Source organism: Esox lucius, chromosome 19, assembly GCF_011004845.1.
Source record: "Esox lucius isolate fEsoLuc1 chromosome 19, fEsoLuc1.pri, whole genome shotgun sequence".
In the NCBI taxonomy this organism is placed as follows: Eukaryota; Metazoa; Chordata; class Actinopteri; order Esociformes; family Esocidae; genus Esox; species Esox lucius.
The window spans coordinates 31608198-31635641 of NC_047587.1; the positions used below are offsets into that span (position 1 = coordinate 31608198).

At 41.0% G+C, this 27444-nt stretch overlaps 1 long non-coding RNA gene across 1 annotated transcript in view; it reads right to left on the minus strand.

Annotated features, from left to right (window-relative positions):
* The window catches only part of LOC106024794, a 67628-nt gene extending 40631 nt beyond the window's left edge, over positions 1-26997 (minus strand). Inside the window, exons 1-2 of the long non-coding RNA XR_001198534.3 lie at positions 26962-26997; positions 26792-26872 (exon numbers count right to left, since the gene is read on the minus strand). This is a non-coding gene — a long non-coding RNA (uncharacterized LOC106024794). The remainder of the gene's footprint in view (positions 1-26791; positions 26873-26961) is intronic.
* Positions 26998-27444: the final 447 nt, after the last annotated feature.

Genomic DNA, 27444 nt, shown 5'->3' on the forward strand with positions numbered 1-27444 from the left:
TCTTATCCTGTTCCTTTGGCTGCATCATATAATTAACCATGTTGAACTATGCCATTACTCTAATATAGTGTAATGGGGAGAGACACATGGAACAGACACTGAACAAGTGTTTAGGGCCCTGATGGGTGTTTTATTAACAGAAAAACTGAGAGGGGAGGTGGTGAGGGAGTACTCAAACAAAAAAAAACACTTAGGTGCAGAAGTGGCTTCATCCTTGAGACGGCTTCTCATGGCTGTTTGGAAAGTTCGGTCTCAAGTGGTCATCTCTCCATCGGCATTTCCACCCTTCTTCTCACAGTACTTTTTCTCCCTCCTCCCTGATTCCCAAGTCACCTTTCAACAGTTAGGGCATCAGCGCTTGGAGTCGCCCTTCTGCCCTCCCCAACCTCTTCTTCCTCCTCTCCAGCTACAGGTTTCTCCCCAGCCTGCTCTCCAGGACGAGGTCCTAATGGTTCACAGCTGGGCGAGGCTGGGCAAAGATGGGCGCTAGTGCATTCATACCACAATACCTGTTCTGAATGGATAAATAGCCAACAAGCTCTTATGATGATAATTACATAGCTGCACACACCACACACACAAACATAGACACAAACATGCACCCCCCCTCCACACACACACACGCAGACACGCACCCTCGACAAACAAGCCCAACACAAACACACAGCACAGACCACATTAACCATGCCATTTAGCGTACACTTAACTGTCCAAAACCTTTTAAGATATATCCATTTATCCCAGTCTCCCAGTCAGACGGCCGAGGATGAATATGTGCAGGTAGACAGAGGAAGCAGCCTCATCCGGCACTGCCGCTGCCCCACCACCCCACCGCTGTGACGACAGACAACCTCAAATGGAGTCATTGTTCACACTCACACACAATTACACACAGCCAGTCGGTCCAAAGGCCCCTGCGAAACACCCTCCCCTCAGAGGGTGTGAGCACTCAAACCGTTCAGTTGTCAGCCAGGTCATGCCACAGTGACGAGGAACCACAATAGATGATCGTCCAACGGAGAGAGAGGGGCCCATCTCTCCCTGTCGCCCCTACTGTAGCAGACAGAGATTCCTCCGGGCTGTTGAGTGACTTTCCCTTCCTGGGACTGGTGCCTGACCTTACTGGGAGGTGGAGGTTGTTGCGAGGCAGAGAGGGATTTGACGAGAGAGTGTGTCACTGCAGGTGAGCCCCACAGCCAGGGAGGGTTGACATGCTACACTGCCAATAGTCTCACCAGACCAGTAACTGAAGAAGGTACGGCACTCATTCACTGGTACTGTACGACGACAGACACAGTTTAGTGCTCATGTATAGGGGACGTGGTTTGGTGAACTATAGATTTAAATCATGGGTCACAGTGTCTGAGACCTAAAGACTACTGTTAGACCCAGATCTAATGCCTAGGCTTCAGCTCGGTGGGATAGTGTTGTATTGAGCTACTCACCTCTCATTAGAATAACAAAGATATAGTTTCCGTTGGATGTTGTTAGATGGGAAAGAAATGTGAAAGCCACTGCTGATTACTTTGGGTGTCTAATCCCTTCTCAATGCCCCTGGGTGGTCTATTTGCATAAGCCAAATGCCCCTCTAAAGGAATTACAAGTCTTAGCTGGTAGCCCTTTTGGGGGATTTCATGTCGATATGTCCATCTTGTCAGATTAACTGAAACTCAGTGAAAGCGTTTAAGCAGTAGAACAGGCCAATGTTAAAAGAGATTATAGAATTCTAGAGGTTAAGCATGGTCCAACTAAACACACCTCAAAATGTTTCAACTAAACACACCTCCAAATGTTTCAACTAAACACACCTCCAAATGTTTCAACTAAACACACCTCCAAATGTTTCAACTAAACACACCTCAAAATGGTCCATCTAAACACATCTCAAAATGTTTCAACTAAAGAAATAAGACGTGCTCATTAGTTTTCATTCAATGTCATAATTAATGTTAAATTGCATTAAAACACTTAATAATTGTCATACATGCTTTCATGATGGGTTTGTCACGAAGATCCTCTGACAGTGGCTTTTTGGATGTTCTAAAGGTCAAAAGCCAAACTTTTGCTGAGGCAACTTTCAGCCACTTTGGTCTAAACCTCCGAAGCAGCCAATCTAAAAGTGCAAGGGACTAACAAACTGTATGAATGTATTTTCAACCATGCTTTTTACTTGGAGTGCAGGTGGAATTACATATGTAGTTTAAAAATATACATATTTTAATGCATTGCTCTCCGGTCAATAGTTATTTTAATTTGTCGCTTGTTTCAATAGACCAGCTCATCTGTTCCAGGAGCATTGCTCGCAAAGGTTTCAAATAGGTTGGGAAAAAAACAGACAGTGCAAATCTAAGTGACTTCCAGAATGTTATCAGAGGGTGCTGAGGCTACGACAGTTGGGGTGTCAGCACCCGATTTCCCACGGCTGTGGTGTGACGTCAGCAGTTCTGTAATAAATAGCTATGTCTCTTAGTTTGTGCTACAGACTTGCTTTTCTGCATCTAAATGGCTCCTGAATCTTCCTGGAGGGAACAGTATTGTTGTAGTGTGCTACATGAATTTGTTCAGGGTCGGTGGCTTTCTCTTGTCACAAACACACATTTTGGGACTTAGCAGTTAGAGCTACAAATTAATGAATATGGAAGTTTGACGGAGCAGGATGCAACTGGTCTGTTTTACATCCAGCTGTAGCAGTATGCCTTGCTCTACACTGGTTAAAAGCATGGTTCACTGCACTGCTCAGACCTCCAGGCTCACTGGGATATGAATGATGCAAATGCAGGCCAGCAATTTCAGGAACATGAGCATAATGGTTTTGCTCTAGAACAAGAATTGGTTTCCACCTAAAGGTAAGCGAAGCATTCCCTGAAAAATGGCTAATAATGCATATGGAACCATATGCACCATAGCAGTTAAGATATATGTCAGTCATTCCTAATTATATATTTGTTTTCTATACATTCATAGCTCTTAAAACTCAAAATAAAATCATTAAAATGTCTTAATACAATTCTACATTTTAGAAAATGAGAATTTAGTATATAAAAGAGCAAGTACTTTAATGTTTTTAAAATAATTAACTGTATTTCCAATTTTTCCAATATAGATAACTGGAATGATATTTGAACATAATAATAATGTTAAACTTTGTCGGACTAAAATGTTTTTTAGTACACCAAATGTTTAGCTCTCCTGGAAGTTGCTGTAATGACACAAGTCATAATTACAAAATGGATACCACATAATTGTGATAAACGAAAATAAATGAATATAACACTATTGGGATAAACGAAAATAAATGGAGATGTAGGAGCTCCGTGGCCACCCAAAGGACAGCCAGACCAACAGCGACCTCTTCTGGGAGGTGGGGATTAAGTACGCCTAATTAACTGACCCCAATGACCCTAATGCTTCGTCTCCACATGTGGGGCGGCAGATTTTTACCCTAAAGTAAAAAAAAACATAATCCTGTTTTCACTGATATGGACCGGCGATTGTTGGCCAGTCAACCGTGGCCTAGTAGCCTCGCTCTCACCTGGTGCCAAGCACGGGGCCACTTGGAATTTTGGCAGTGTTTTGGGTTTAGTGCATGACGATGGTAGGAAGGCGACTGATGTTTTTGTGTTTTTAGGAAGATGGAAACTTTGACAAATTCAATATTGGGGAAAGAAAAGTCCAGTAGCTACAAAGATGTTACTGCAAAATATAAAATGTGGTTGATCATGCTTAGTTGTTACTTCGGCAATTAAGTTTTACATTTAAAATATATTGTGTCGTTGTGCTGTTTAATAGCTACCTAGCTAAATAAGTTCTGTACAGTACCTATTTATAGTTAGCCAGATAAACTTTGTACTAACTAGGTAGGACAAGTACATTTGTCTTTTTTTGAACAAATAGCTGGGTTGGGTACTGTAGTAATGTGACAGTTTCCCCAGTTAAACTAAGAGATTATCTGGATTGAAACCGAAAACAGCATTGTTGTGACTGAAAGTAAACTTTTGGATGGATTTGTAATCACTGGGAGTTTGTATCTACAGTCGGTTCTTATAGTTTTTAAAAAACTGTAGCTACACTCCTCTGGATACGATTTTCTGCTAAATTACTACTGTAAGGCTGTAACACATTTGTTATTGGCACCCGCAAATCCCATTTTGATGCTGAACAAGATGTGCGGACTTCAGATCAAGCAGCAAAAACGTCATGTAAGGTATAACCTGTACTTTGTTAATTACCAATATTTGGGTTTATTTTGTGGGCATATGTAGCTAGAAAGCCTCTGTGAGTGTTTTTTAGCGTGCAATTTGATATATGTCCAAAAGAAAACAAATAATGAGAGTGAGATAGCAAAGGCACTAAAATGTGTATCGGGTTCTAACACTTTTTTTGTACAGTTAAGTTCAGAAATATTTGGACACTAACACAATTTTCATAATTTTGGCTCTGTACACCATCACAATGCATTTGAAATGAAACAACCAAGATGCATTTGAAGTTCAGGCTTTGGGCTTTATTTCAAGTCATTGAACAAAAATGTTGTACGAAATGTTTAGGAATTGCAACCATTTTCATACAGTCTCCTTATTTCAGGCGCTCAAATGAAATTGGACAAATGAACTCAATCATAAATAAAATGTTAATTTTCAATACTTTGTCGAGAATCCTTAGCAGGCAACGACTGCTTGAAGTCTGGAACGCATGGACATCACCAAACACTGGGTTTTCTCTATGATACTTCGCCAGGCCTTTACTTCAGTTGTTATTTGTTCAAGGTTCTTTATGTCTTAAGTTTTGTCTTCAGCAAGTGAAATGCATGCTCGATCGAGTTGAGATCAGGTGGTTGACTCGGCCATTGCAGAATATTCTACTTCTTTGCCTTAAAAAACTCCTGGGTTTTTTTCACAGTATGTTTTGGGTCATTGTCCTTATGTAAAGAGAAGCACCTTCCAATCAACTTCGCTGAATTTGGCTGAAACTGAGCAGACAATATATCCCTATACACTTCAGAATTAATTCGGCTGCTTCTGTCTTCTGTCACATCATCAATCAACACAAGTGACCTAGTGCCATTAGAAGCCACGCATGCGCATTCCATCACCCTGCCTCCACCGTGTTTTACAGATGATGTGGCATGCTTCGGGTCGTGAGCCATTCCAAGCCTTCTCCATACTACTTTCTTCCCATCTTTCTGATAGAGGTTGATCTTAGTTTCATCTGTCCGAAGAATGCTGTTCCAGAACTGGGCTGGCTTTTTTAGATGTTTTTTGGCAAAGTCTAATCTGGCCTTTCTATTCTTGAGGTTTATGAGTGGTTTGCACCTTGTGGTGAACCCTCTGTATTTGCTTTCATGAAGAGTTCTCTTTATGTTAGATTTGGATAATGATCTGCCTACCTCCTGGAGAGTGTTCTTCACTTGGCTGGAGATTGTGAAGATGTTTTTCTTTACCATGGAAAGCATCCTACGATCATTGACCACTGTTGTCTTACATAGACGTCCAGGCCTTTTTGTGTTGCAGAGCTCACCAGTGCATTCTTTCTTTCTCAGAATGTACCAAACTGTTGATTTGGCCACTCCTCATGTTCCTGCTACCTCAGAAGTTTTTCAGCCTAAGGATGGCCTGTTTCACTTGCATTGAAAGCTCCTTTGACACCTTGTTGGGGGTTCACAGAAACAGCTTTAAAATGCTTATGCCACACCTGGAATCAAGTCCAGACTTTTCACTTGCTTAATTAATGAAAAAATTATGAAGGAATTGCCCACACCTGTCCATGAAACTGCTTTTGAATCAATTGTCCAATTACTTTTGGTCTCTTGAAAAAGAGGGGGCTACATATTAAAGAGTTGTAATTCCTAAACCCTTCTTCCAATATAGATGTGAATACCCTCAGATTAAAGCTGAGAGACCCCACTTTAAGCCCATGTTCATTATTTCAGTTTAACTTGAATACATTTTGGTAAACAGCCAAAATAACAAAACTAGTGTCAGTGTCCATTTATTTCTGGACGTATCTGTATATTTTTTTTACGTCTGTCAAAGTTGTGTAAAGTTGTGTATTCATTAACAGTATTTAATGCCATTTGTTTGTTGCCGTTAACAAATGTTTATTTTTTGAGCCTCAGAGCCATCCATAGTTGGCTGTCTGGATCATTGTACCCGCCCACACTTATTGTTTACCAGTAACTTTAACAAGTCATAATAGTTTAATTGTCCTGAGGGCTTCACAGGAATTTCTTTAATATAGCATTGGAGAGTAGGCATTCATGTTGTGAATTGTGTTTACCCTGCCCTAGTTTATGAATCCTGCCTAACAACGGGTTCGTTGTCTGCAAATCTGTAAGTACAAAGGATGCGTGGATATTGGAATATCTCTCTGTGTCCTGCACCCCAGTCTCTCTCAAAAAAACATTGAACAAGAAGGTTAGCCGTGCCGCCCCTAATGCTGACCCACTTCTCCAACTGATCTTGAGACATTGTGTTGCACGAATCCACCTGCTAGTAGCAAAGACCTTGCTTGTAGCATGGTAAGTTGTCATTATTTGATGTTTTTGCTAATCTTAGCTAAGCATAATGTCATCACTAGTCGCATTTACACCGAAACATAATCTAATAGTGGAATTAACAAACAACTTCCATGCTCTGCATAAATAACTCCCCTGATATATGTTTGTAGATAAACATCTCTAGTCACCTTGACTACTTTATGTAGTCATTGCCTAATCAAATAGCCTACCTGATCCATTTGTTTGTATTTGGGAATCATTTAAAAATGTTGCACAAATGTAGCTACCTGAATGCCTTTAGCTACCTGAATGCCTTCCTAACAACATTTTATCCTAAACATCAAAGGACAATATTTGAAAAGCTTAGGTGTGACTCAGTGTTGGATCAAATGTCTGTACTCCCTGCAGCTCACCAGATAAGAGGGGCTAACATAGCAGATATTGATATTGGTGCCTTAATCAAGAGAACAATTGTAAATGGTGGAACTATATAGGATCATAAACCTACAACCTTTTATTTAAAATTTACATGGGCTAAATATAGTTGCTGCCTGTCATTGTCTTAAGTTAAGGGCTGACATTTAATGGAAGTGAAGGCTTTAACTTATTTGATTCCAAATCAATCACTGTCCATAGTTTACAATAAAACACAGCATGTCTTTTAACATATTGCAATGTTAAAAAAAAAAAGTATGTATTCAGGGCAAAATTTGAACACATTTTAAAATTGTGATTAATTGTGAATAACTACAGAATATTATGCGATCAACTGTGAATAATTATTTTATCATTTCACAGCACCAAAAGTTTGGGGTCACTTAGAAATGTTCTCGTTTCCGAAAGAAAAGCAAATGTTTTCCATTAAAATAACATCAGATTGATCAGAAATACAGTATAGACATTGTTAATTTTGTAAATGTAATCCAAGTTCATTTTAAAATGGCTAACTGATCATTAAAAAAAACGTATGTTAGCACACCTGAAAACTGTTGAGCTGATCTATCTAGAGCATAGGCAATTGTGGGTTCAATTACAGGCTCAAAATTGACAAAAACAAATAAATGTCTTCTGAAACTATGCAGTCGATTCTTGTTCTGAGAAATGAAAGCTTTCCCAATGTGAGAAATTGCCAAGAAACTGAAGATCTCGTGCAACACTGTGTACTATTTCCTTCCCAGAACAGTGCAAACTGTCTCTAACCAGAATAGAAGGAGGAGTGGGAGGCTCTGGTGCACAACAGAGCAAGAGGACTGGCTGCTTCATTATATAGTAATCGCAAAACACTAGTCTCAACGTCAGCAGTGAAGAGGATGCTCGCCTTCTAGGCAGAGTTGCAAAGAAAAAGCCACATTTCAGATTGGCCAATAAAAAGAAAATATTAAGATAGGGAAAAGACACTGGACTGAGGACGATTGGAAAAAAAGTGTTATGGACAGACAAATCTAAGTTTGAGATGTGTGGATCACAAACAAGAACATTCATGAGATGCAGACCCAATGAAAGGCTGACGGATTGCTTGACGCCATCTGTCAAGCATGGTGGAGGCAATCAGATGGTCTGGGGTGCATTGGTGGTGGTAAAGTCTTAGATTTGTGCAGGGTGAAAGGGATCCTGAAGAAGGAAGGCTATCACTACATTCTGTAACGCCATGCCATACGGAAACAGGACAATGACCCAAAGCACAGCTCAAAGCTATGCAAGAAGTAATTAGGGAAGAAGCAGTCAGCTGGTATTCTGTCTGTAATGAAGTGGCCAATACAGTCACCGGATCTCAACCCTATTGAGCTGTTGTGGGAGCAGCTTCACCGTATGGTATGTAAGAAGTGCCCATCAAGCCAATCCAACTTGTGGGAGGAATAATGGGGTAAAATATCTTCAGATTACCTGAACAAATTCACAACTAAAATGCTAAAGGTCTGCAAGGCTGTAACTGCTGCAAATGGAGGATTCTTTGACAAAAGCAAAGTTTGAAGGACATCATTATTATTACAATTAAAAATAATTATTTTAACCTTGTCATTGATTCTATTTCCTATTCATTTTGCTATATTTTCTATTCAAACTCATTTTATGTATGTTTTCATGGAAAATGAAAAACCTTTGAAGGGTAGTGTTTAAATTTAATTTAAAGGAGAGGCAAAGCAATTAACTATTGGAAAGAAGGTTAACGGCCCAGCTGAGTCCCACACAACAATACTGGCTGGACTCCAAAATACTTTTCCTAGAGGGCAACCGGTTGCAGTTTTGATAGCCATCTTAAGTGCTGTTCCAATTCACAAAAGCTTGATTTAGCTTGAGGGGGTGAAGGACCAACTTTGCCCACTTGCAGGGTTCCGCCACCCCACAATTCAATGTAAAATGTAGTCGCATCTGTACTTGTATGTACACTCGAATGTGATGATGGAAAACTTAAAAATGTAAAGGCTGAGGTTTTAGGTGCTGTCTACTCTGCTTTTGAATATCAGCCACTGTATACATAAGGAGAGGGATGCCAGAGAGGAAAAGGGGCTGCAGACACAGAGATGGCAGAGTAAAGGTTTAAACAGGCGATTTCTCAGCATCCTGCATGACTGGTGGACACCCATCCCATTTCCACACCTGATTCCCCTAATCAGCAGCCCTCCACCATATAACTATTTAAGAGTCAATGGCTGTAAAATTAAAGATAACAAAATGTAACAGCTGCTGATCATTAAGGCTGAAACTTGAATCAGATTGTTTTAACATTTGTTTGAGATATTATCTAAAATGTTATTGAGAGTTAAATATTTTGAGCTGAAAAAAATAAGGGTTTCCTTTATGGTAAACATTTTTTTGGTTCAGGAGAGACCATTCCACCGCTCCAAAACAGACTTTTAGACTGGTGTTTTAGCTACCGTAGCGAGTTGCCATACTGGCAAAAAACACTTTCGTAGCAAAGCACTTCACACACGTTAAGGTAATGAAATATTAATTCAAACTGGAAAGTTTGGCTATTCAAAGGATAGTTGTGCTATAGCACATGATGATTCAAAGGTAATATTCTCTAAATGCATACATAGCTGGGTACAGAGTTCAAACCATTAGTAGCGTTGTATAGCAGATTTTTATGTTAAGGCATGGCTGGCTGTTATAACAAACATGATAACATTTCATTAGATAGCTTAAAAGACAAATGGTTCAGATTTGGTTATTGTTTACGTTAAATGGAGTAAAAAATGCAGGCCTTCTAATGTTTACTCCTCCCTCCCACCCCAATTGCCTTTTTTGTCTTTAGTGTTGAACTTCTAATGGTAGCTCAAATCTCTGCAGCTGAAATTAGCATAAAACACTGGTGTCACACTGATACCCGGGTAAAGCCCCAGTGGAAATGCGACAAGCTCAGCTCCCGTCAGCTGGGAACTTCAATTTTTTTGTTTTCTTTTTTTTATTTGTTTGATTCCTGCTGGGGTAAGTTGCAAAACCCTTCCTTGTTTGTTGTTTTCCGCCAAAAAGGCTGCACAAAAAAGAGAACTGCACTACAATACCAAATTTTTTAACCTGCATTCTGTCTCCGTTTCATATTTGAAACCGTCCGACTTCCATGTGCACAGGGATACAGTCAGCCCATTACATACAGTGGATATAAAAAGTCTAAACACCCCTGTTAAAATGCCAGATTGTTGTGATGTAAAAGAATGAGACAAAGATAAATCATGTCATAACTTTTTCCACCTTTAAAGTGACCTATAACATGAACATTTCAATTGAAAAACAAACTGACATCTTTGAGGGAAAAAAATAAATAATACAAAACTCACAATAACCTGGTTTCATAAGTGTGCACACCCTTAAACTAATACTTTGTTGAAGCACCTTTTGATTTTATTACAAGCACTCAGTCTTTTTGGGTAGGAGTCTATTAGCATGGCACATCTTGATGTGGCAATATTTGCTCACTCTTCTTTGCAAAAGCGCTCCAAATCTGTTAGATTGCAAGGACATCTCCTGTTCACAGCCCTCTTCAGATCACCCCACACATGTTTAATTGGAGTCTTGTCTGGGCTCTGGCTGGGCCATTCCAAAACGTTAATCTTTTTCTGGTCAAGGCATGCTTTTGTGGATTTGGACATGTGCGTTGGGTCGTTGTCGTGCTGAAAGGTGAATTTCATCGTCAGCTTTCTAACGGATCCCTGAAAGTTTTGTGCCAAAATTGCCTGGTATTTGGAACTGTTCATAATTCCCTCCACCCTGACTAAGGCCCTGGTTCCAGCTGAAGAAAAACAGCCCCAAAACATTATGCTGCCACCACCATGCTTCACTGTGGGTATGGTGTTTTTTGGGTGAAGTGCAGTGTTGTTTTTGCTCCAAACATATCTTTTGGAAATATGGCCAAAAAGCACAACCTTGGTTTTATTAGACCATCACCCATTTTCCCACATGCTTTTGGGGGACTTGATTTTGCAAACTTCAGCCGAGCTTGGATGTTTTTCTTTGTAAGAAAAGGCTTCCGTCTTGCCACCCTACCCCAAAGCCCATTCAAATTAAGAATACAGGAGAATATTGTCACATGTAGCACACAGCCAGTACTTGCCAGAAATTCCTGCAGTTCCTTTAATGTTGCTGTAGGCGTCTTTGAAGCCTCCCTGACCAGTTTTCTTCTTCTTTCTTTTCATCAATTTTGGAGGGATGTCCAGTTCTTGGTAATGTCTCTGTTGTGCCATATTTTCTCCACTTGATGATGACTGTCTTCACTGTGTTCCATTGTATATCTAATGCTTGGAAAATTATTTTGTACCCTTCTCCTGACTGATATCTTTCTACAATGAGATCCCTCTGATGCTTTGGAAGCAGCTCTCTGCAGACCATGGCTTTGGCTCTGAGATGCAACTAAGAAAATGTCAGGACTATCCTACTAGATCAGCAGAACTTTATTTGTGATTATTCAGTGTCACTTTAAATTATGGCATGAGTCAACATGAGTTTGAATGTGACTGGTTAATTCTGAATACAGACACATCCCCAGTTATAAGAGGGTGTGCACACTTATGCAACCAGGTTGCAAGTTTTTATCTTTCATTTTTCCTCCTTGAAGATATCAGTTTGTTTTTCAATTGAATTGTTCGCATTATAGGTCACAATAAAAGTGGAAAAAGCTATGACATGATTTATCTTTGTCTCATTCTGTCACATCACAAAAACCTGGCATTTTAACAGGGGTGTGTAGACTTTTTATATCCACTGTATGCAAAACATGTGTGCTACAAATACAGTGGGAATAGAATCCATGGTTTACTTTTCGATAGTTTTAATTGAATCACCAATTCTTTACTCCTCAGCACTGTCTATAAACAAAGATTCCTAACCTGACGCCTGAAGTGCACACTGCACAAAATAGGGTACCATTTCGACAGTGTCCAATACCATTGTACTGTACCTCCTAATCATAACCACACAGTCCCCCCCTGTGATATTCTTGCCCAGTGTGGCAGGAGGGCACGCTGGCATGAATGTGCACCGTTCATGTCCCAGTGAGCCCGGAGGCCTGAGCTGTGCAGTGAACCGTGGTTTTAACCAGAGTAGAGCAGGGCATGCTGCTACAGCTGGATGTAAAACAGACCAGTTGCATCCTGCTGAGTCAAACCCACAGCTCTCATTAAGTCATTATGTGGTAATTAGCCTATGTGTTAGAGCAGGAAAAGGAGGAGGAAAGCGATACATCAGCACACTACAGGAGGACACACTCAGGTCACAGATTGCTACTGCACGAGCCCAGCGTATTAAATATGTGTGTGTTATTTGATAACATGTGCATTTTCTTAGCGTGGCGATTCCTAACACAGCTTTAGGGGTTATTTGATTTTGTATCTCAATTTTACGTGTAGACAGTGGAGCGAAGGCGCCTGTTACACTGCCTGGGTAAGTTTGAGGTCAACTCGTGGTTAAGTTGAGGTTCTGAGAGTACATCCCGGTCACTGGCTCTAACGAGGACCTGCTGGGCACATCCGTAACCTAGCAACAGAGGGTCCATAAATCTTAGTGGAGAGGGAAACCGAATTCAGGCTAAATGAGTGAGAGAGACAGGGACAGACAGCCCTGAGAGCATGAGGCCTCCTCAAACAAAACGCTTCTCTCCTCCTCTTCTCTCCACTCCACAGGGCAAACACTGCCACCATTCTCTCTGTGCTGAGCAAACAGCAATAAAACGGGGCCAGGCCCGCAGAGCGTGGAGAGGAGCACCTCACAGTGCGAAGAGAGGCACGCAGGGAGAAAGTGTCCTCACTGGCGCACATACTGTATGCCTCTCTGTCCCTTCCCTGTATCCCTGCTCTGTTCTGCCCCATAACCAGGACCTGACCCATCCCAACACTGGGCTTCTGTCGGGATGGCTGAGGATTGGACTATTGCCAAGGTGTGGTGTTGGGGCCGGAGTTAGGGCTGGGGCTAGGATTAGGGTTATGACTAGGGTTAGGGCCGGGACTATAGGGACTGGGGACTGCAGCGATGTACTTCCAAGGCTGGAATGAGGAGCCATGGCCTGGAGGCCTGTTTGTCAACAGTCTGCCACTCTGTCACCCAGTGAGCGGTGATAGGAGAGGGCCTCAGGGCCTGGCGCAGACCCAGCACACACAGCCCGGGCTCCCTCTGCGCCCAATACATTAAGAGCTGATGGCAGGCGGAGCAGGTGCCGTCCCGAACACCACAGCTATCGCTTTTATCAGCCATTCACTGAAAGACAAAGAGATAATAACGGGCTGGTTGAGGAATAACTGCGGTGTAATAAACGATTTAATTGAACCGTTAATCGCGATGTGTGAGGAGAGCCAAGGGGGACAACGAGGAAGAAGAAAGAGAGAAAACAACTTTAAGTAGCGCAAGCTATTGATCTCAGATCAAAGGTGGAAAGTTATTATGACATAGGGGGATTTTTAAACCCCCAAGGCACCTGAACTCTGAGAGGTTGTCACTGTACAGGAGGATACAGGTGTTATAAGACAAAATTGATCAGTGTCCCAGCATCTCTGAAAACGGCAGCAAAAACACCTTAAATGGTGTGGCATGCCTGCGAATAATGCAAATACAAAGGCTGTGAGTAATTTTGACATTATTATGAAGACGACAATTGAGATATATGTGAAACAATGCCCCTCCCCTGTCATCTACACAATCACAGTAATACTCACATACATCATGGAACGACCACAGATTACAGGCCACTTCTCTGGTAATGACTACTGCCCAAAACCAAGGCAAAACCAAGCAATTTCCTCTATGACGCGTTACCATTCCAAAAGCATCGGGTTCAGCGTGGAATTCAGGATTCCCTCTTTTGTTGGAAGTCTTTATATATACCTTTCCAAAAGTTAAACACATATTTGTGATTCTTCAGATAAGAGATTACCCATTACTTTGTGTACTGCTGGCAGAATAAACAGTGTTTATGTGTATATGTGTGGCCTGTTGCTGTGGAAACAGCACCTAGTCTTCCTACAATGGAACACTAAGGAACGCTATGGAACTGAAGCTGAACCAGCTGACCTCTGAAAGATAGATACACCATATAGTCAGTTGATCAGGAAACATTAAGAATGATACACCATACCCAACATTTCCAAACAGACCCTAGAATACTTGAAAAGGGATTTGTCACAAGGGCTGTATGAATGTACTTTATTAATAGGGTACATTTTCACAAACTTTATTTTTCATTTCTACTATTTCTCCCTCAAACCACTCACAGACAGACACCATAGCACTAAGAAAAAGCAAGAAAACCATTCTGAGGGCATGAAAACTATCAAAGAGTGTGAAAGCTTTAGGACCTCTTACATATGCAAATTAATTGCTGTGAGGTAGCTGGGATGCCCAGAGGCAGGTTGTGTCAGGAAAATTCACAAACAAACGCCTTTCCTCACACAGAAAAAAAAAATATCAAAAACGTGCAATCCGGCCCTGGCCAGAATGAACCAGCCAGTCAGGTCTGTTTAAGTGAGCAAGCGAGCTCCACTTCCCACAGTCTCAACCTCTCAGTATTCCTGGGCCAGAGGGGTGGGCCCACTCTGGACAGAAGTGAGAGATCAGAATTACATTCTAAATGATTCATTTACAGTAAAAGGGAAATAAATTATATAGAAAACAAAACTGTTTGTTAGAGATTAAATTCCTGAGATTCTGCAGGCCACCTCCAGCAAATCTCTAGTCCCTGTGATGAAGACGTGACGGAGAGTTCTTCGCACTCCCTTCATATCATCACCACCCAACCTTATCGTTTCAAAGGGGTCCTGCTGAGAAACCCAGAGCCTGCCGAGAAATTAACACGTTCCTTTCTGCAAGACTAACAGAGAGGTCTATTTTTTGGGTGACCTGAACGTAGACTGATTTTCTCGACACTGTCCTTAAGAGGAAGATTCTTACAGTAACCAGCTTTCAGCAGATGTACAGTAAATGTTTAGCACCAACACAAATTGTTTTTGAAAGCTGCTGGTATGTTTACGTGAGTCATTTCCTCAATCATGTGTTGTTACAAACACGTGGAACATAATACTATTACGTGGATGCCCTGTTTCTTGGCTAATCACTTAGAATGTATAAGTACACTTATGACCACTTAACCCAACGCATTTATTTTAAAGGAGAGTGGACAGTCACTCTCCTTACTTATGTTTTTGATAATTTTTTGCAAGGCTTTTATTGACAGTAGGATTCGGAGGGAGACAAATGAAGCGGAGAAACAGAGGTAAAGGTCAACGGTGGAAACAGGCATTGAACTGGTCCCTGGTGGGGATCTATATGTACTCGGAACTGGGAGCGACACTATTCAATCATGGCTATGCATCCAAAGGTTATATGTTATAGCTCACATTATTTAACAGGTGATCATTTAATTGTAGGGTTCAGTCATAGCATTCAGTCTTGCAAAAAATACAAATATAACAACAAATTGAAAATCAAATCATGATAAAATCTGATCTCACGAAGCAAGTAAACATCACAGAGAAAAAAAACAATTCCATCTTTTAGCCTCTCATGTATTACATTTTTCTGAATAACGTTTTACTCTGGTAAAAGACCTGTGGTTTGAGACCATATAGCGGGACACATCAATATGTATTGTTCTAAGAGCATTGCTTACTGGTTTATAACAGCAAAACCATCATTAGAGTTTATGCCATTGGATCACATACCACTTTAAGGGCCAGATCCAGGTGTTGTGATGTGTGGTATCTAAGAACAGTCCTTAGCCGTGATATATATATATTGGCATTACCAATAATTTGTGTTGTTACAGACTTAATTAATAACTTATTCAGTTGTTTTGCAATCAATCTAAACACAGTACCCCACAATGACAAAGTGAAAACAAGTTTTAAAAAATATGTGCCAATTTCTAAAACTGAAATATGTCATGTACATCAGTTTTCAATCCCTTTATTCAGTACTTTGTAAAAGCGCCTTGGCAGTGATCCGATTTTCTTGGGTATGCCTCCAATAACTTTAACGGAATTTGGGCAGTTTCTCACATTCTTCCGTATAAATCCTCTCATGCTCTGTCAGATTGGATGGCGAGTGTCAGTAAACTGCTATATCCAGGTCTGGCGGCTTCATTAAATAGTACCCGCAAAACACCAGTCTCAAACATCAACAGTGAACATATGGCTTTTTCTTTGCAACTCTGCCTAGAAGGCCAGCATCCCAGAGTCGCCTCTTCACTGTTGATGTTGAGACTGGTGTTTTGCGGGTACTATTTAATGAAGCTGCCAGTTGAGAACCTGTAAAGCATCTGTTTCTCAAACTAGTAGACACACAAATGTATTTGTCCTGTTGCTCAGTTGTGCACCAGGGCCTCCCACTCCTTCTAATCTTGTTAGAGACAGTTTGAGCTTTTCTGTGAAGGGAGGAGTACAGACAATGGTACGAGATATTCAGTTTCTTGGCAATTTCTTGCATGGAATAACCTTCATTTCTCAGAACAAGAATTGACAAGTTTCAGAAGAAATTTCTATGTTTCTAGACATTTTGAGCCTGTAATCCAACCCACAATTGCTGATGCTTTACATACTCAACTAACCTGAGGAAGACCAGTTTTATTGCTTATTTAATCAGCACAACAGTTTTCCAGTGTGCTAATATAAATGCAAAATGGCTTTATAATGACCCCATAGCCTTTTAAAATGATAAACTTAAATTAGCAAACACAACATGCCATTGGAAGAGAGGAATGATGATTGCTGATAATGGGCCCCTGTATGCCTATTTAATTATTCCATTGAAAATCTGCCTTATTCTAGCTAAAATACTCATTAACAATATTAACAATGTCTACATTGTATAGCTGATCCATTTGATGTTATTTTAATGGACACAAATGTACTTTTCTTTCAAAAACACAGAAAGTTTTAAGTGACCCCAAACGGAAGTGTACACTGTCATTGTGGGACCTTATACAGACCAGTGTTTCATTTTCTATATTATATATACATGTATAATATATGTATACATAAATATATATAAATTCATTGAATTTGTCACAGATGGACGCAATTCAAAGGACACAAGCACAATTTAGTGTGCTATGGCAAAGTGTCTGAATACATGTACAGTGGATATAAAAAGTCTACAGACCCCCAGCAAAATGCCAGGTTTTTGTGATGTAAAAGAATGAGACAAAGATAAGTCATGTCAGAACTTTTTCCACTTTTAATGTGACCTATAATGTGAACAATTCAATTGAAAACAAACTGAAATCTTCAAGGGAGAAAAATAAAAAATAAAAACCTTACAATAACCTGGTTGCACAAGTGCCCACACCCTCTTATAACAGGGGATGTGGCTGTGTTCAGAATTAACCAATCACATTCAAACTCATGTTAAATAGAAGTCATTACACACCTGCCATAATTTAAAGTGACTCTGATTAATCACAAATAAAGTTCAGCTGTTCTAGTAGGATTTTCCTGACATTTTCTTAGTTCAATCTCAGAGCAAAAGCCATGGTCTGCAGAGAGCTTCCAAAGCATCAGCGGGATCTCATTGTTGAAAAATATCAGTCAGGAGAAGGGTACAAAAGAATTTCCAAAGCATTAGATATACCATGGAACACAGTGAAGACCGTCATCATCAAGTGGAGAAAATGCAAAAAGTCCCCCAAATGCACGTGGGAAAATGTGTTATGGTCCGTTACAACGCTGAAGATGAAGAGGAAGTTCACCTTTCAGCACGACAACGACCCAAAGCACACATCCAGATCCGCAAAAGCATGGCGTCAACAGACGAAAATTAACGTTTTGGAATGGCCCAGCCAGAGCCCAGACCTGAATCCAATTGAACACCTGTGGGGTGATCTAAAGAGGGCTGTGCACAGGAGATGTCCTCACAATCTGACAGACTTAGAGCGCTTTTACAAAGAAGAGTGGGCAAATATTGCCACATCAAGATGTGCCATGCTAATAAAATCAAAAGGTGCTTCAACAAAGTATTAGTATAAGGGTGGGCACACTTATGCAACCAGGTTATTGTGACCAGGTTATCAGTTTGTTTTTCAATTCAATTGTACACATTATAGGTCACATTAAAAGTGGAAAAAGTTCTGACATAATTTATCTTTGTCTCATTCTTTTAACATCTCAAGAACCTGGCATTTTAACTGAGGTGTGTAGACTTTTTATATCCACTGTACATGAGTTATTTCTGTTTTTAATTTTCAATAAATCGGCAAAATTACTTTTAGTTTGTCAATAAGGTGTATTGTGTGAAGACAAAATGAATGAGAAAGTCAAGGGATTATTTCTTAGTTTTTGTAAGAATCTACGATTTTACTGTGTATCTGGTACAAATCACAAAATTAAGAATTAGGTTGTTTTAGAGTATGAATCCTAAGTAACCCATCTACACTTTTTTAGAATTACAGTACACCAACATAGCTACTGCAGTATGATAAAAAGGAACTACCAGTTGAGTGGTTTAGATGCTTTCAGTAGTCTATTATAGACAAATCCACAATATATTGAGAGTGAGTATAGATTTATTTAATACAAAGCAATATTTACTTGGGCAAAATAGAAAAAAACGTGTACTATTAAACCATATCGTCAGATTCATTGTTATATCAGACGTTATGGTAATTAACAATAACCATGCCTTGGATGTAAAGCTGGTGGAAGCCATGGTCACAATACTAGTGTCTGTATACGGACCACTGTCACACGTCTAATTGTGCATTCTCCATGAAAAACCAGTACAATAACCCTGTGTTTCAATTCAACATCATGATATATGGGGAGAGAAAACTGCATTAAAAAGGAATAAAGTTATGTGTACGTCTGGTCATATGATCTGGAGTAAAGGGGATGGCTGCCACCACATGAGCCAGACACAAGACTGACATCTAGTGTTTAATTGAGCAACTAAGTAAAAAGTGTTATGTCTATGTGTTACATCTTCAGTCACTGAAAATTCCTCTTTACAGGGCTCCCAAACCCCCTTCCTGTAGATCTAGTGTGTTTTTCTGTTTTCAGATAACCATAACTGAACACACCTGATCCTACTTATTAACAGCTCATCTAGTCCTTAACTACCTGAATGGGGTTTGTTATGCTAGGGTTGGAGTGAAATCCAGCAGGATGGTAGAACTCCAGAAAGGGGGTTGGGCAGCCCTGCTCTAGAACATTATCATGATATGGTGGTGTGGAGATGAGTGAGACTGTGTTAAGTTATTTGAGCTGCCCCCGCTCCCTGAACCACACATGGCACTCAACTTCTCACCCCAGAACCTATTTAGTGCAGAAAAAAACAGGGTGAAAATTCTGCATGGAAATTCCAGCAATCTGCTCAGGAGCTCAACAGTTGGGGTTGATGTGCCTCACTCCCAACATGGTATTTACCAGAGAGCATAAGAGAGAGAGAGAGAAAGAGAGAGAGAGAAGGAGAGAGAGATAAAGACAATGAAACCGAAAGAGAATTAGGAGGAAAGAAAGAAAAAGTAAAACCTGTCCATTATGATTGCATTTTAACTGCATGGTTGAGTGTGTGTGTGTGTGTGTGTGTGTGTGTATGTGTGTGTGTGTGTGTGGGGGGGGGGGGGTCTATTTTGAGACATATCCTCAATAACCCCTCCAACACTGTCTCAACACCTGTGGCATACCATGCTACACCATGCCTGGGCATATCACAGGTATGCAGATAAATCCCATCGTAACCTCAAAGAGTACATGAACCCACTGCGCCACTACCAAAGACGTAGACCTATTTGACCCATTAGGTATCTGTTTAGTCAGAAGCATTTATTCCTGTGCCAACTGTCTTAAAGATCAAATTGTGTTCCCTTTCTGAAGCTGGGCTTTTCAAACAGCGACAGTGCTAGTTTTTACAGATTATCGGGAGTTTGTTAGCTAGCTAGTCTTTTTGAGATTAAGAAACAATTACTTATGTCAACTAAAAATCAACACATAAATTGTTATGAAATTGTTAAAGTATAAAGTGCTGAAATACAATAAATTTAACTTTACACACTGATAACATATTACAGACTAAAATCTTGTTTTTCAGAAAAAGATCTTTGCCCTTAAATTGCAAATTCGACTAAGCTAAAATTTCATGGATGATTTTGCAATTTGATTTTGAGTAACAGGACCTATATGCAAGTATTCAGTAGACTTCAGTTGATGTTTTTAGAATTAATATGTAATATAGTAGAATGTGCCTTTTCTGCTATGGTGCATTGAAATGCAATGGTAAATGCATAGTGTAACATTGATAATTAGTCAAATTCAAAACTAGAAATTTATTTTGAAGTTAATTTTGTATCTGATGAGAACATAAACAGATGAATGGAACATAGAAAACATTTATAATGTTCATAGCAACGATAAACAGCTTACCTTTTGATGGATATTAAAGCATGTTTGCCCCTCCCAGCAAAACTAAAGATATTAATGTTCCAGAGACCCCACAGAGTCTCACTGATTAACAGTGTTTATTAGCTTGTAACTACAACCGCTGGGTTCTGACATTCAAAAAGAGAATTTCTGAAAAAAAGTTAAGTGTGCAGAAAAACACATGCCAAATCACATGTTAAGCTCATGTCAAGTGCAATGCCTAACAACAAGCCTTTGCTTGAATCCCAGCTCTAGTTGCACTCTCCACTGGGAATTCCCTTCACTGGCATTACTGGCGGACAGTGTTTTGTCTGATATTATGATGTTGGTCTACTTGTTCATGTGTTTGCTACGGTAGCTATGGTGGTGTGATATCTGAAGACTAATGAGCCAAGACTGGCCTGTACATTGTTTAAATTCTTTCCTCCTCCCTGTTTATAAAGGCCACACATGCAGTTTGAGTTCTGATAGACCCACAGACAAGGAGCAGCAAACCATACAAATGGGTTAAGCTTATTCCTTTAGCAACTGGCACGTCTGAACGCAGTGGTGAAATGTCAAGTAGTTCACATCTGCATCTGTAGAGATTGAGGGTAGGGTGCTGAAAGGAAGAACGCAATTTATTGAACACAGCTCATGTCTGTCTGGGGCTGGGCAGATGAAAAAACGATCACAAGGACTATTTTAGCATCTGGGTACCGACCTTGCATCTGATTCGGCTGGTTTAGTCCGGGGGTGACTAACAAACCTAACAGGCGTGGTGGTGCAGTTCTGCCCTCGGCCGGCTGGTCTGGCCGTCTGTCGGCCAGGGACAGATTGGAGTAGCAGGGTAGCAGGGGAGGGGATCTGATTCCTGTTACATCATACTATCCTGCCTGCCTGTCTGTCTGTGGCCCACACCAACAGCCACTGACTGGCTGGCTCTACCACCAGACTTATCTGTCTGTGGTCTCGGGTGGCATTAGTCTGGACCCACAGCCATGAGTCACACTTTCTGTTTACCCTGACAAAGCCCCATCCCTGAGGCTGGCTCCAGCAAGATGCAGCAACTTCACATCCAGGCACAAGAGGCTGGGTTTGAGAGTGGGACGGCTGGGAGAGGGCAGAGAATGAGATGGTTGAGAGCGGGCTGGATTAGACTGTGGAACGGAGTAAGGAGGCAGGGTGGATACTCATCTCTTCCTAACCCATTTCTTAGCATTGTTCGGGGGTGCACCTTAGCATGTGACACCTTTTCTGTGGTATGAATCTGGATCCTCTCACAATGGGCGCCATGCAGACCGAATCCCCTTTGAGTATTAACCAGGTGGTTCAAAGCCTAAATACAAATTGGCGTCAACAGTCGGTATAAGAGACTGTATCAAATAACAATAACTTTCTACAAAATATGTTTAGAAGTAGAGGCATTTGGGAAATAGATTGATGAGGATGTAAAATACCAAGGGCAATCCTGCCCCACCCCCCATCCATCACCGCCCCTTCTTACACCCCCGCCTTTCAACTGCACCACACACCCCCACACTGAGGCTTTGGTAAAACGTTAATGTGCCTCCCGTGAGGATATTCAACATTAACCATTGACAATAACAACATCCTCAACTGGTCAGGAAGATCCATTAGAGAGACACAAACTCAGATTAGTGGCTCGTCCCTGGTGAAGAGCCGCCCCGGCGCCATGCCTGTGCTCTGCTTCCTAATCTAAACCAGCGCTCTTGTTCTCTCGTGAGAATGGGAGTGTTTGGACCGCCTGTCTCAGCCTCCGCCGCCGTGTTAGTTAGACAACCATTGTTTCTTCAGCTCAGAAAGAAAGACCATTTGAATCCAGATCCCTCCCTGTACCGGCTTACTTCAGTAAAATGACAATGATACTCTATAGGACATGCTATGTCCCAAATGGCCATAGTGTGCTATTCAGGGTGTCATTTTGGGATATACCCGTAGTCAATCAAGGCAACAAGACAGCAGGGATTAGGGAAGTGAAACAAAGGAGCGTGACTCATGCCGTGAGATGATCCCACACTTCCAGTGGAGCAGATCTAATGATGAATGCAAATGAACACAATTAAGACAAAATGGCGCCTGAAAGACAAGTGCAACATGTGCAACTACTCTGTCCTTCCGTATATGTCAAGTGATCAGACTTGGCACATGGGTGTGTTACATTACCATGGTGACACAGATTGAAATGTGCAACTGCTTGCCAGAGAGCAGATAAACCATGATGAAACTACACATACAATTCTACAATTCTATAATTGCCAATCTGACTCTTGTGAAGTAATGAATGCTACGCACTAGACAACCATAAACTCCAGTCTTCATTGAAAACCTAATTTGTGAATTCCTACACAGCAGTATCAGCTTTATAAGTTAGAGATGGTGCTGCTGATTTTTGAGAAAACAGCTCTCAAACAAGACCAAGCAGTGAGGGAGAAATCCTTCTCTGTTATGTGACAGGTTTATTGGGATTGATCATGTTTGAGTTGTGGTGAAACCTCCAGAGGGATATCACTGACTGCAGTCTGGCAGCCAAACAGAGATTGCTTCATCTTAACTTGAGCTCTGAGCTGGGCTCTCATTGTCATCTGAGTATCACATCCACCACAGACACAGTGAAAAGTAACCTACTGTAATAGACACAACAACGCCAACATCAACCAAACAAGTAGTCCTGTTTAGCTTTGTTGGTAGAGCGTTGCACTTGCAATGTCAGGATTACTGGTTTGATTTCAGTGGCAAGGAGTATAAAAATGTATGCATTTGTTCAAGTTGTAGCATCTTCTAAACAGCTAAATGTAACGGTAAATGTAAGCACACAGCAGCATGCACACTGCAAAGTCCCTTTCTTCCAGGTTTTATACATTAACGGCTCAACGATCACTTGATTTGTCACTCATCATTAAGCTAAGCAGAGTTATTCAATCATCTCTAAATATAAGAACTGGATACAGGCAGACTTGCTGAGAATGAACTGTCCCTTTAGGAAAAGTTTCTCCTCTTGTTTTATGCAAAGATTATTATAGTTGTTTCTTGGCTAGGTTTTTGACTATGAATATTTTCCACACCTGTTTAGCCTGCATGGGTAACAAGGTGACAAAAGCTTCTTAGAATGAAAGTTTGCGAAAGAGAAGTTTCATTCTTTCAAAGACAAATATTTGTTGGCTTCTGAATTACTCATTGGTAAAGTCACTGCTTCCCTGTGCAGTTGCTTCATTGCAGCAAGGAGTTACAATCTTGGTCATGGAATGCCCGGGGTCCTTGCATTGGGTGGTGTTCAGGGTGTTTTTGGAAACCAAGCATTTTATTGCAAATATCATTGCTGTTAATGTGTAATGATGAATAAACTTGAAATTGAACTTGAAACTGTGCTGCCATTGTCCAGCCTAGTGTATGCCACTACTGCTATAAGTAATGGGTAGAGCCTCTTTTGAAGAGTTACATTTTTGGGTCTGAATGTTTAGTGGGGTTATCGATGCTCTTACCTCTACTTTGGAGGATCTAGGAGTAGAGAACGAGGCAGCGGGGACATGGTCGGACCAACTGGGGCTTTCCACCCCGACGGGTGATGTGAGAGTTCTCAGTACTTTAAACAAGGCCCATGTTTAGATGATACATTTGGGTTCTTAGTAAGATCTGGGAGTTAATTAATCCCGGACATGGAGGAGTGACTGTCCAGCCCCCAAAAAAATCCTGGTGCTGGAGCTGGCAGATGGTTTTCTGGTAGTTAGCGGTTGTTCATAGACTAATGCCATAGAGCGGCCCAGGTTTCTACATGCGTACTAGCCATCGCCACCCACTGAATGGAAAAAGTCCAGGTTTAGCAGTAGTTTCCTCCCTACTGTCCAGTCATGGGCTGAACCTAGCCTGCCTATTTTTCAACTTTTTTGACAATCTCCAGTCAACATGGACCTATTCTTATTGAACAAGGGCCAAGACTTATTGGTGCTTTCATTCCCCATCAAGATAGGTGGGATGGAAGAGGCCGTTTTCATAAGGCTCTGAAACAAGAGAAGCAGTTCTCCAATGAAGAGCAGTTCTCCATGCTCTAGGTTTAAAAAACAGATTGTTTCTTAAAGGAATAATGTTGTAATTGTGCAGTAAATTAAGATGTTTGAGTATCAAACCACCGGCTCCCACTTCTTGTAAATTGTATTTATATAAATTAGTAGTTAGAGAAATCATGGAAATGGCCTAAACACACTGACTGAGCCCTTGCAAAGGCCAGAGCCGATCGCGCCGGATTGGACGAGGCTATCTGGAAAGAGAGCAGTGTGCCAGGTCACACTGAAACATGAGTAAATACTCAATGAATGCGAAGCCAGCTTCCAGGAAAAGCCTCACTGAACAGAGCCCAGTGGAGATAGATGCTAATCTGAGCATGGAGCAGAAACCCAAACAGTGGAGGACCGCAGGCAGGGCAGGCCACCCGGGCGTGACGGCCAAACGCATCAGACACCTTTGGGTGACACCAAACCACAGGAGGCAAAGAAGCCTAGGATACACTGAGGGAGCATCGAGGGAGCAGCTGTAACCCACCGTTGAAATAACCCTAACCACACTGAGGCACAGACAAAGTCCCAAACGACAACCTATTCCCTATTTAGTGCACTACCTTTGACCATGGCGCAGGATTCTGGTCAACAGTCGTCCACCATGTAGGGAATAGTGTGTCATTGGGTATGCAAGCCGGGGCACTCAGCTCTGCACAGCGTCTCCATCTCCCCGCGGCCTGCAGGGAGCTACACAACTCTATACATCAGACTTAAATACAGATCACAAGACAAGCTTCTCATAGCTTCACTGCTGCTGAGAGTTTCACAATGGATCCGCATCCAGACTATATTTCAATATCAACAGGGTCTTAACTGGCATTAAAATACCCATATTCCCGAACAGGGAGAAGGGAAAACAGATAATATTAATGGTTACACTGCCAAATGAGATGGCGTGTTCAAAAGAAATCAAAACCACATAGGATTGTGTAACGATATTTCTTTCACATCGGTTTGCTCTTGTACATGTATATAACTCAATTAAGGTAAATGAGGAAATTGCCACTCGGTATACATTAATTAATATCATGTCTTACATCTTAAAGAATGGTTATGGCACATTCTGCTATGTTCTTTTGCAGCTTCTGTCTTCACCTAGATTGCAAGTTGCTCCTTTGGAGCCTTTGAATACCTGGCCTGACGAGGCTCTGATATGAGGCAGCTGGCCTGACGAGGCTCGGATATGAGACAGCTGGCCTGACGAGGCTCGGATATGAGGCAGCTGGCCTGACGAGGCTCGGATATGAGGCAGCTGGCCTGACGAGGCTCGAATATGAGGCATGACAGCATGACAGCATATTCACTTGGAGGGGTTTGGGGCAATGATAATTCAGGAATGGGTGCGTTCATGCCACATACTATATAAATAAGGTATGACGTATATACAGTATAATATTGTATATGTATACATACTGTACATAAATCCTTAAGGCTTTATTATCAAAACACAAAAGTCTTGTGTAATAGGTAATATACCACTTGATGCGGTAAGCAAAAAGCCTCAGGAATCATAGAGGGAACTATTTTAAGGCCCAACCTCTCCAAGTTCAAATCAGTCTTGATCTCTAAACCCTCAGAAACTGAGTCTCTATTTTAATTATCATAATGGAATTTAAAACATGAGGTTTAACATGGGTCTCTTGACTCTTGGAATTGTAGCTTTCTTGCCTCTCTGCCCTGGTCCAAGTGTTTTTCCATGCTGAACAATTGCACATTTCCTTATTTATATGGTACTTTGGTTAGTGAAATACATGTCATGCTGGTATCACGTATCACCCATTGATCCTCAACTATTGGCACCGCCACATCCTTTCATTTAGAACCAAACCTCTAAAATGATCATCATTTAGCTGCACTTCATAGCACTGTTATACATAATTGAAACAAAGCCCAATTACCATTTCCAAACAAGATGATTACGGACATTATAAGCCACTTTGGCAACTACCCTCTAATCCAGGTTCAGATAGTATTTTCTTTCCTTACATATACTATAGCTATGCTGGATTGTTTTTCTTTGTTTGGAGCAAAATCCAATGTCATGACTTGTCATGATACAATCACAAAAGTGAAAACACCATCCATCTGGCAGACAGACTGAATCAAAGCAAAACAAACGTAAACAATTGTAAATACTAATTGAACCCAGGTATATCCTAGACAAGCATGAACATATTTTCACTGGATGTTAAATAATATATAATATACAGTATGTATTTTCTTTTCTTCTTCAGAATAGATGGTCAATAATGGATAGAGCAAGGAGCATTCTAACACACTACAGTCATTTATATTGACATGAAAACAATAACATTGCGGTTGCTTTACAATCAAGTGGAAGGCACGAATTTCATTCCTCATATTTTTGCTTGCGGAAAAGCCTGTTAATCCTCAACATGTCACATTCTTACCATCAGTGGCATTGTACACCACATGTCCTTGACCTGCTGTTGCAGTGTTGCCAATACGAATCCGTGCGCACATTTCACATGCTGAAACCCACAAGAGATGTTTATTTCCAATAAAAACAAATAATCAATACATCTTTTATCTATCAAAGTAATTACTCAAATTTACTGACATGTACCACATACACACTGACAAGCAGATGTGAAAGAGAGGTTTTGATCATAACTGTCTATTTTGTAGCAGTATCACTTCCTATATCATCAACCATAGGGAGTATGACACACATACACACACATGCAAAGTTTTGCACAAAGTGCAGAGCACCAGATGAGAAAATGATACAGTAAACAGGAAACATGGGCATAAGAACTCCAAATACATTCTGCCATTTCAGCTACAGTCTGCCGTATGTCTGGGGGAATTGTCTACACAATTGCATCTATTTCTGGGAAAGACGAGAAGCAGGCCAGAACTACATTACGGCAGCAACAACATCAGGGGAAGATTTGAAGAAGAAAAAAACACTCCATTAAATTAGTCAAATAGGATCATCGAGGACAAGGTAAGCAAACAGCCTGTGCGGCACCTTTTCACACTCCAGTGTTTAGTGTGCTGCCTAGCCTGATGGTTGGGAGGCTAACAGTGGGATTCCTTG